This window comes from Sceloporus occidentalis, unplaced genomic scaffold, assembly GCF_023333645.1.
Source record: "Sceloporus occidentalis isolate IW3139 unplaced genomic scaffold, rSceOcc1.0.p SCAF_30, whole genome shotgun sequence".
In the NCBI taxonomy this organism is placed as follows: domain Eukaryota; kingdom Metazoa; phylum Chordata; class Lepidosauria; order Squamata; family Phrynosomatidae; genus Sceloporus; species Sceloporus occidentalis.
The window spans coordinates 5,338,658-5,349,165 of NW_028317010.1; the positions used below are offsets into that span (position 1 = coordinate 5,338,658).

The 10,508-nt window shown below is 38.4% G+C and overlaps 1 pseudogene; it reads right to left on the bottom strand.

Annotated features, from left to right (window-relative positions):
* Positions 1-512: 512 nt before the first annotated feature.
* LOC149298954 (U2 spliceosomal RNA) lies at positions 513-693 on the bottom strand (annotated as a pseudogene).
* Positions 694-10,508: the final 9,815 nt, after the last annotated feature.

The following is a 10,508-nucleotide window of genomic DNA, read 5'->3' on the forward strand; positions in this document are numbered from 1 at the left end:
AAGATTTTTTTTTTATTTTTTTTTGGAAGCCCGAGGTGCGTGCTCCTTTGGTGCCGCATTCTGCGCACAAGGCAGCAGAAGCCAGACTACGATACCGAGTTCCCTGACGGAGAACTCGGACAAATTCCAACCCCCCCCATGGGAGGGTTGGATCTTGAGTCTCACCCCGAAGAGTGAGACTCCTTGCTGGCTTTTTTGAAGAGAGGAAGGGGCCAGAAGGCTCCCAATCCTCCCCCAGCAAAGTACAGGCTTCACTTCCTCTTAAAAAGAAAACAGTGTCCAAAACGTGGTTACAAATGCACGTGCCGTAGAATTGTGAGGGCCAAGCCGTGAATTCAAAAAGGGGTGCAAATTAATCGGCACTCGTGTAAAACGAAGTGAATTAAATAAATTAAGAAAAATAATTTAGGGACAGGCCATTGCTGGCCTGCCAGATTCAAAAATAAAATCTTAACCCCAAGACCAGAAGGTACCTGGGGAAAAGGTAGTGCTGGTAGGCCGCCAGTGAGAACGTGCGCTCACCGTGTGCAGTGGCGTGCAATACCACACACGGTGACGCCAGCATTTCTGCCGGGGCAATTCCACCTCAGGCTCCATTTGCTATCCCGAACCCTAAGGCCAGAGGATCAGCATAGTCCCCCCCTTCCCAAAGGGGAACTACACTTGATCTTAGCCAAAAGGCCGAGAAGCGATCCGACTGACAAAGATGATGCTCAGAATTTCCATGCTATGTGACTGAAGGTAGTAGTCTGAGAAATGCAGCTTGTCTGTAAGAGGCATTCAGTATCTGTGTTAACAGTTATTGTGAGAAGGGGCCTGTGCCCTACAAATCATGAGGACATCCCAAGCTCAGCCAGGATCAAGAACATACACAATATATGGCTAAGCAATAATTCCCGGATCCAAGTGTGAACTTACTCCCATTAGACTCAGACAATAACCCATGCAAACTCAAAGCCTTCTAAGCACCAATATGGAGAGTATCTGCCTTACTGGGGACATAAGGGTGGATTTTGATGGCGCTATATCAAACAATAAATAATAATAATAATAATAATAATGAAGGCAAATGAAAGTGAAACATAATTCAAATATTTACAGTTTCTCATTAATCTAAGCAATAATACATTATTTAAGGTAGATATTTAATTAAATAACCTGGCTTGTGGTATAATAATTATATTATATATGGTAAATACAGTCTATTGGATTTCAATCAAAATAAAGCTATGAAGTCTTCAAAGCATATATGACTGTACAGTGGGGCAAAAAAGTATTTAGTCAGCCACCAATTGTGCAAGAGATTTTGAGTGAAAACCTCCTTCCATCAGCAAGGGCATTGAAGATGAAACGTGGCTGGGTCTTTCAGCATGACAATGATCCCAAACACACCGCCCGGGCAATGAAGAAGTGGCTTCGTAAGAAGCATTTCAAGGTCCTGGAGTGACCCAGCCAGTCTCCAGATATCAACCCCATAGAAAACCTTTGGAGGGAGTTGAAAGTCTGTGTTGCCCAGCGACAGCCCCAAAACATCACTGCTCTAGAGGAGATCTGCATTGAGGAATGGTCCAAAATACCAGCAACAGTGTGTGAAAACCTTGTGAAGACTTACAGAAAACGTTTGACCTCTGTCATTGCCAACAAAGGGTATATAACAAAGTATTGATATGAACTTTTGTTATTGACCAAATACTTATTTTCCACCATAATTCGCAAATAAATTCTTTAAAAATCAGACAATGTGATTTATGGACTTTGTTGTCTCATTCTGTCTCTCATAGTTGAAGTGTACCTATGGTGAAAATTACAGGCCTCTCTCATCTTTGTAAGTGGGAGAACTTATTGGTGGCTGACTAAATACTTTTTTGCCCCACTGTATATGTATATGCTTCCCCACCAAAAGGTATAACAAACTGGTTTGGATGATTTTCTCTGGGGTTAATAAGGCCAAATCCACTTTATTCTTAAAATGACTTTTGAAAAATGCTTTGCTTTACCTTTAATAAAATCACAACAGACTGCTCCAGAAACAACCGTAAAAGGAGTGGTTGGGTTGCCTAATGACAACCGCTCTGAAATACATAATTATTTTTGTTATACAAGGGTTTAGGGAAATATCAGAGTCAGGGGATCTAAACAACAATCTGCTCCAACAACGCCAATCCTCTCTTTTTACGGGTGATGCTGTCCCCATGGAGCTCATGGTTTAACAATTAATACTGAGCTTTGGATATTATTTTCTAAATGCGCAAAAAGTGGCTTCAGAAATTTATAGACAGGTCCAAATTAATTTCATGTAGTGTAAGAAAGGTAAAGCTAATGCATAACACATGACCAGAGGAGTCTAAATATATAATATAGTTTATGTAGTGTACAGACCAAATGAATTACAGAACCACCCTGCAATCCACGCTTTATTGTAACACAGGAAACAGGCAAAAGTGTACCTAATAAACAGTCAAATGGTTAGTACCGACAACCAAGTTTCAGGATCAGAAGGCGTAGCAGAGTTCAAGGCAGAAGACAAAAGACAAGACATGAGGCAAAGTCCAGTAAGTATTAGAGTTGTGCATTTGGATTCATACGAATGGTAATTTTAACTAATTTTACCAATATCAGCAATTCGTACAAGTCCCCTAAAAAAGTGGGAGACCCCCTATAAAACATACAAAAATGAAATAGAGCTCTGAATTTTCATTTGAATTTCATTGGCACCTGCTTATTCATGCTCTCATTTACTCTCTCTCATGCTCTCTGAGAATGTCTCCCTACCATCTCCGCCATCTGTTTCCGTGTCCCTGTCTCCATGCTGTACAGCTCTGCTTTTTATTTTGCATCTTCTTGTTCTTCTGTCTTCTTTCTTCACCCACTTGTCTGTGGACAATGGGGCATGACCTGCTGGTGAACTTGTGCAGAATGGCAGAGCTTCCGGGCACACTCTTTGCCCGATTGGAGGAATGGGGAAGAGGATGTGCCTGGAGGCTCCACCCTCTTGTGCAAGTTCACCATGAGTTTATTTCTGGCAAAAAGGTGAAGCCTTAGGGCTCTCTCTCTCCAGTTCCCCAATCAGAGGATCTCCTCGGAAGCTCTTGCATTTTGTGGAAGTTCACTGTGAGGTTACTTTGGACAAAGGGGCAGAGCCTCTGGGCACACCCTCTCCTCCGTTCCTCCTGTCTGGGGAAAAAGTCTGTCCAGAAGCTCCGCCATTTTGCAAAAGTTCACAGGAGGTCATATCCAGAGAAGCGGACGAAGGAAAAAGGCAGAAGTCAGGAAAACAAGAAGATTAGGAAGACGAGGAATATGCAACAGAAGAAGAAGGGGCTGCTCAGCACACAGACAGGGACACGAAAGCGGTCGGTGGAGAAAGTAGGTTATGCCCTCGAAATGTTTAGTGCTCACCACTTGTTACTTGACTATGTGCCCTGGGAGTTGTTAGTGAGTAAAGTTTTAGCGTTTTTTTCATTAGTCTGGATTTTAGATGGCTCTTTTCAATTCCAAGGTTTCTGATGTTTTTGCTCTCTGTCCTTCTCAGCTTCTCCTTATCTCCATATCAAATCATATCCTTTATTTATCAGTTTTGATTTTGTCATGTTATTTCAGATATGTGAAACTGCAGTAATTTTCCACTGGCATGAAGTCATATGGAAATTTTCATTTAAATGTCCTGTCTGCTAAAGCTTCTACAGTTATCTCAGTCAATTAAACATTGAATTAGGTGCTTTTAATTTATTTTCACATAGTTATGTATTCCAAAACAGTTTGTATAGTACAGGTCAAATATATTTATATATTTTTTTCCTTTCTTGTTTTTTTAACTCCTTCGTGACAAAGGCTGATTTAACTTTTTGTACCCTTCGTGACAATGGCCGTTTTAACATTTCTGCGCTGCTCGTGTTTAGTTGTAATTTTCTTCTTTCCCGTTTACTGAACCCACACACATTAGATATTGTTTTTTTCAGGACAAGAAGGGCTTTCTTTAGATGACATTGTTTTGATTGTATCATATTATTTACTATTAAAAAAAGTATAAAATATGGTGAAAAATTTAGAAAAAAATGACTTTCTAACTTTTAGTTGAAAAATCTTTTACTCATCTATAAAAGGTAATGAAAAAACCTGCTAAATAGATTCTACTATTTGTCCTGAGTTTAGAAATACCCAATGTTTTTATGTTTTTTTGCTTTTTTCTACACATTATGGGGCAAAAAGTACAGGTAGCGTTTTGCTATTTCAAAGCAATTTTTTCCAAATCTGGTAATTCTTCCCCCCATGTGCCATTTCGGGTATCTTTGAAGCCGGCCAATGCAATTTACCCCATCAAGTCATATATTTTTGAAAACTAGACAGCCCAGGGTATTCCAAGTGCTAGTATTTTAACCCTTTCCAAGCACTAATTCTACCATCAGCCTTTGTCAAACTTTATGGTAGTCATTTTTTTTGCATTTGTTTTTTCACACACTTTACTTTAGGTATGAATAAACAGGTTCAATAAAGCCAAAAAGCTAGACACCCCAGGGTATTTCAAATGCTAGTATTTTAACTCTTTCCATGCACCATATCTACCACCAGTCTTTGTCAAACTTCGTGGTAGTAATTTTTTTGCATTTGTTTTGTCACACACATTTTACTTCAGGTATGAATTAAAAAGTTCTCGTATATGTCACTATCACAAAACACCCCAATATGTGTTCAGCAACATCTCCTGAGCGCAGTGATACCCCACATGAATGATTTTGCCTGGCTGTTTGGGGGCAAAAGGGCCACATTTGGAGCGTGCACATTTTCAATGTGGAACTTTGGCATTTGGGGATCCACTGCCCATGCCCTGTTTGGTACATCTTTGAGCCGGGCCATTTCAGTGTGCCCAATAAAACCATATATTTTTAAAAACTAGACACCACAGGGTATTTTAACTCTTTGCATGCACACATTTTACCACCAGCATTTTTTCAAAGTTTGCAGTAGTATTTTTGTGTGTGTATTTTTCCCACACACACCTACTTTATGTATGAATTTACAGCTCCTGGTATATGCCGCTGTCACACGACACCCCAATATGTGTTCAGCAACATCTCCTGAGTACAGTGATACCCCACATGCATGGGTTTGTCATTTTTGGGGGGAACTAAAAGGCCACATTTGGTACGTGTGCATTTTTCTAATTGGAAATTAGATGTGTGGCCATCCTTCCCCCCGTGTTAATTGGGACGTTGTTGAATCCGGCCAATTCAATTTACCCCATCAAATCATACATTTTTTAAAAGTAGACACCCCATGGGCATTTAATATGCCAGTATTTTAACTCTTTCCATGCGAGAATTGTTTTAAGCTAATATGCTAATTTTAGGACTTGCTCACAAAAATATATTTTTTATATATATATTTTAATTTTTTTTTGCCTTTTTTAAAACATTTTTAAGATTTTTTTTCAACTTGAAGGTTCCCCTGATAGTGACATCAGAGGGAAATTATTTTTACATTTTACTGGTTTTTTACTATTTTTTTTCTAATGATTATTAATTTTATTTTATTTTTAATTTATTTTTTTCTAATCACACTGTGATTAGAAAGCTGAGCTCCATTGACTTGCATGGTTGAATGCAGTACCTGTATTCAACCTGCAAGTGCAGCCAGAGTTCTCTAGAGGGTCAGGAGACTGTCTAGCGAACTTTTTCCTCTTTATTATTTTTTTTCCCGGGTCGCCGCCATCTTGCTGATGGCGAAGATCACCAGCAGCTGCGGCTGTGACCGCTCTCCGGAGCGGTCACAGTCCATCAAGAGGTAAGTGTTTGGTGTCGCTGGATGCCTCCTGATCGAGGCATTCCAGCGACACCATTTAAGTTTAGGAGGTGATCGTTGATCGCCTCCTAAACGCTTTTAAAACGGGCGTACATACATACATTGTTTAACAAATGACGGTCCTGGCACGTCATTTGTCGTTAACGACATGTTTTTCCGTGACGTGCCCGGACCGGCAATTGTCATCAAGGGGTTAATAAAAATCAAACCATTCTTAATAATGGGTGTAATGGTGCTCTGTGGGATGTTCAACGTGTCTGGTTTTTTTATAACCCAAACCTGATCTGTACTTCTCTACATTTTTGTCCCTGACCTGTAATCGAATTAGCTGTACTTTTTATTTAGGAATTCTAAAAATGATATGGATCCGTACTACATTGGACATACATGAAGAGGACATGTGCTATACATAAACTTTTGCTGGTATATAAATAAAATATAACCATAATGTTGCAAATGCATATTGAAATTCTACAAAATGCATTTGCCTCTTTCATCAGTCAATTCTTCATTGACAAAGATAATGGAGTGTCCGTTTATGTCACTTTAAGAGTTATAACTAAGACAGGGAAGTTCCAACTTAAATTACACAGGGAAAGTTACCTTGACTAACCTGCAACTAATCTGATTGTAAGTATCGCATATTATAGTGCTCTGCAAAACAGATATTGGTTAAAATTCAGTGTGTACCAGAAAATGTTAACGGTCCAGCAGGTGTTACCTCGCTTGAATGCGATCATTGCTTTCTCAATTATTAATCATATCCATAAATTCATAATTACATGTAGTGTTTGCAGTAAGTACAGGAACAAACATAGCTTTTACACAGCACACTGTGTATTTAATACATGTTTTTATAACTCATTTAAATTGCACCAGTTGCTTAGGAGTCCTTCTTTGTTTTGGAACAGTGTGTTTGTCTTTGAATATAACTATTAAGAATTTCAATATTTTAGCAGAAAATCCAACTGATGCCTGATGTTATGCCGCTTACATGTAGGAGCCTAGTCGCAAAGAGCCAAGCTGACCCGAGAACATCTATTGAGTGATCATTTGCAAGGTTAATCATCTCAGGCAGTGGTGTATTTCTGTGGCAACAGTCCAAGAGGAAGATCTGCCCCTCCACTACAACATTAAAAATTCATTTTTATAGATATATCCATTCTTTTTGATGAAACTCACTGTGGTTGGCCCTTCACAATACATAGCTAATGAGATTAGATGAAACGTTTTATCTTACCTTAACTCACCTAGAATTTACCGTTAACACCTTAAAGGTTTGAAAGCAACATGGCAGAGATACAAGAGGAGTGAAAGTATTGAGTAACAGTATCATTAATCTGCTGCGTTCATATAGCGTCTACAGATCTTGTGGGAACTTCTTCTTAATCTACTGAAACTACTCCTCAGCTAAATTCATGCTAACTGATCATAAGAGGTTGTGGTATCTAGTGCCTGACTGCTGCAAAGTATGAGTGCATACTAGTTCTTTTCAAGATGACAGGTTGCATTGAAAGTGCTTTCACAAGCTTAGATGACTCTTCTTCATTTGGAATCAGAGATCCTGAAAGCGTATGTGACTTTACATCATTTTCTTGGTTGGCCCATAACAACACTGATAATGAAGGATTTCATTTGTATTCTCATGCACCAGCCAGTGACTTCTTCTGCATGTTTTTATTTATTGCCTTCTTTTTCCCGCAGCTAACATTCCAAGAATAAGCTTAGTTTTGGATTAGTTCAAAACAATCCATATGCAACTGAAACTATGTTTAGCTCGTAAATGTTACTTTTTTAAAACATATTTATTTAGGAGTAACTTACTATGTTACTTGACTACTACCACTATTGCTCACTGTCACAGAAGAGTCACTTGCCATGAGCCATAGCAAGAATTATAGACCCATAGATACTATTTGTAGCATTTGTATATTGTGAAGTATATGTACTTCAAAGTGGCCCCTTTTGGGACCAAGTCTATACAATAAATTGAATATCACTCACAAGAGCAGGGCGCTTTTCGCCTTGTGTTCCAGTAACATGTGTAAATGTTACTATCAATTCTGCAAATTGTCAGTTCCAAAGTTATTGTTTATCTTCACCCTTTTCTATCACAATATGGAGTCTGCTTACAAAGATTAATGTAATAATGAAAATATCTCTTTAATAATATATTGGGTCAAAATTCACCATATGAATTAATGGTGGTATAAGCGTGGTGTGAAACTTTCATCTGTTTCCTCTGTTCTTTTGAGGTCTTGGTAGAAAACATTTTAAACAACCACACTGTGACATCACAAACTGTTAACCGTCACAAACTCCAGTTAGTTGTCAACATTTCAAACAACCACACTGTGACATCACAGTGAAAAGTCCCTTTATGGACACTGGTTACCTTTTTGCTCTCTACAAGGTAGAGTGCTTATGGCAGGTCCCCAACTGCTCTCTCCTAATACAATGCAAATGATTCGGATCTCATCCATAAAAGCTCAGAAATTCATATTATTTGTGAAAATGTTAGCTACAGAAAACAATATTGTGAAGCATTTTCTATCAGCACCTTTATGCTCTTCAGATTATATCTGAAAGCACCGAAACATAAAAATATTATTTTATTGATGAATTGTGTTTTCTACATTCATTAACATAAATTTATGTTTAGATTATAATATAAACTATAGAAAAGTATTTTTGATTAGAGAAAGTTGAAAACTCAAGATTATGGTTCTTGAGAATAGTCATTCACTACCACGCAGTCCTCACCTCCTGCTTCTCACCCCCCTATCCACCTAGATTGTAAGGGAACATGGCCCTTCATTCCTCTAGTATCTGTATGTCAATTGCCGTATTGTACTTGTCGTTATCTATAACATTTTCATCTTTGTACAGCGCTGCGGAATCTGTAGGCGCTTTATAAATAAATTATTGTCTCTATATTTTAACCTGTTTTACACCATCAAGCTATATTATAATAATTAATAAGTTTTAAAGCATGCCTTACAAAAACCCAGAACCAAGATTCTTTCTGACCTTCATATCCACAAAAGAAAAACCAAGACACTGAATAATTGCAATCCGAGACAATCTAATTAGTATTATCTAGTTCAGTTTGGAAACTTTATTAAAACATATTCCCTTGAGTTTACTTTTGTACTTTACAGGAAAGACTATTTCTTTGACAATAACTCAAGTAGAGAAATATTAAAGCCAACCTGTTATTAACCATTTTTGTTGTTAAAAGTAAAGTTAGGGTTGCAAAGATTATGCAAAAATTTTTTAAAACAACAGTTTTTTTTCTGATAAAGACGGTTATGTATAAAAAGTCACTACTGAAAATGTGTTCTTAACACAATTAATGCAATGTTCATGCTGACTTGACTGTTCTACATATCTCTCAACATTCCAAACAGCTGAAGATGGGCACTTTTATTTGAGAGGATGTGGCTTTTGGTGTTGTTTAGGGGAAAGGTTTATTAAAACTTTTTAGTTTGCTGTGGTGGGTGTCAGGAGTGAGCCTGGGAGATGGGAATAGAGTGTGTGTCCCGTGGGTCAATGTGTGTGGTGTTATTGTGAATCTGCCAGTGTACAGTGTCAGAATATGTATGCTAGTGAGACTATGGTGTTATTTCACATCATTTCACAGTAACCCCCTGAGGCTGAGGACACATGGGGGTATGTTTCAGTTTGGAGGGGTTCATGGGAAGACTCCTTTCCTGCCTCTCCAGTCCCCTCTTATGTCTAAGTAACCCTGTGATCATTGGGGGCACAGGGTGACCGGAAAACCCAGCCTGGTCTGCCCTAACCAGACTTCCATGGACTATCTAGCTATGGGGGCTCTACATGGCTGGAAATGCTTAATGTGCCTGACCAGGACCTAGCCGCAAATCCACCGAACTGCGATACCAAATTTTGGAACTGAGACGCTACGGATTTCCGTTCTTCTACCCAATGGAAGTTTGTTAGGAGGTTATGTGCGCGGAGATGTGGACGAAAAAAGATAGATAGAAAAGAGAATATAGAAGGGAGGAGAAAGGAGAACAAGAAGATGCAGAGCAAGAAGATTGCTGCATACACATGGATGGAGTCATCAGAATCCCCTCTATACATTTATCTTCTTTCATCAACCCCAACTATTTGCAATGCAGAAGATGCATTTCCTGTGCAGTAAGCAATAGTTACTGACAGCCAGCTTCATCTCTAAGTAAAGAATCTGAAGTACTTTAATATACATTCTTTGTTGGTGGGGCTGTATGGGGCATTAGACTGCCCCTTTCAAGAAATAACGGGGGGGGGTGTTTGTTTGTTAATTCTAGAAAGGGTAACTGAGTACTTTTTGAAGAAATCCAGACTGTGGAGGAAGGGAAAACTGTTACAATGTTGATAAGACTCTATTACTCCTAGAGTCATTCAAAATAATTCAGGAGATATGTGTCTACAAGAAAATAAATTAGTTATATTGTTAGGGAAATCCGGTTTAATCTTGTGCTACTATATTAAAAGCTTAAGATTGACATCTGATTTATATCTGGTCATGTATCTGCTATTGCTGATTGCAGATTCAGAGAAAGATTCAGGGAAAATGTTCTTAGATTTTGAGTGCTAAGAGTTTTTTCACACCAAGATTTATGAAAATGTTTAATTTTTAAATGGTAGTTCCCTTGGGGCTATAATATTAGAATATTTTTCTGTGATACAATAAATCACAATGT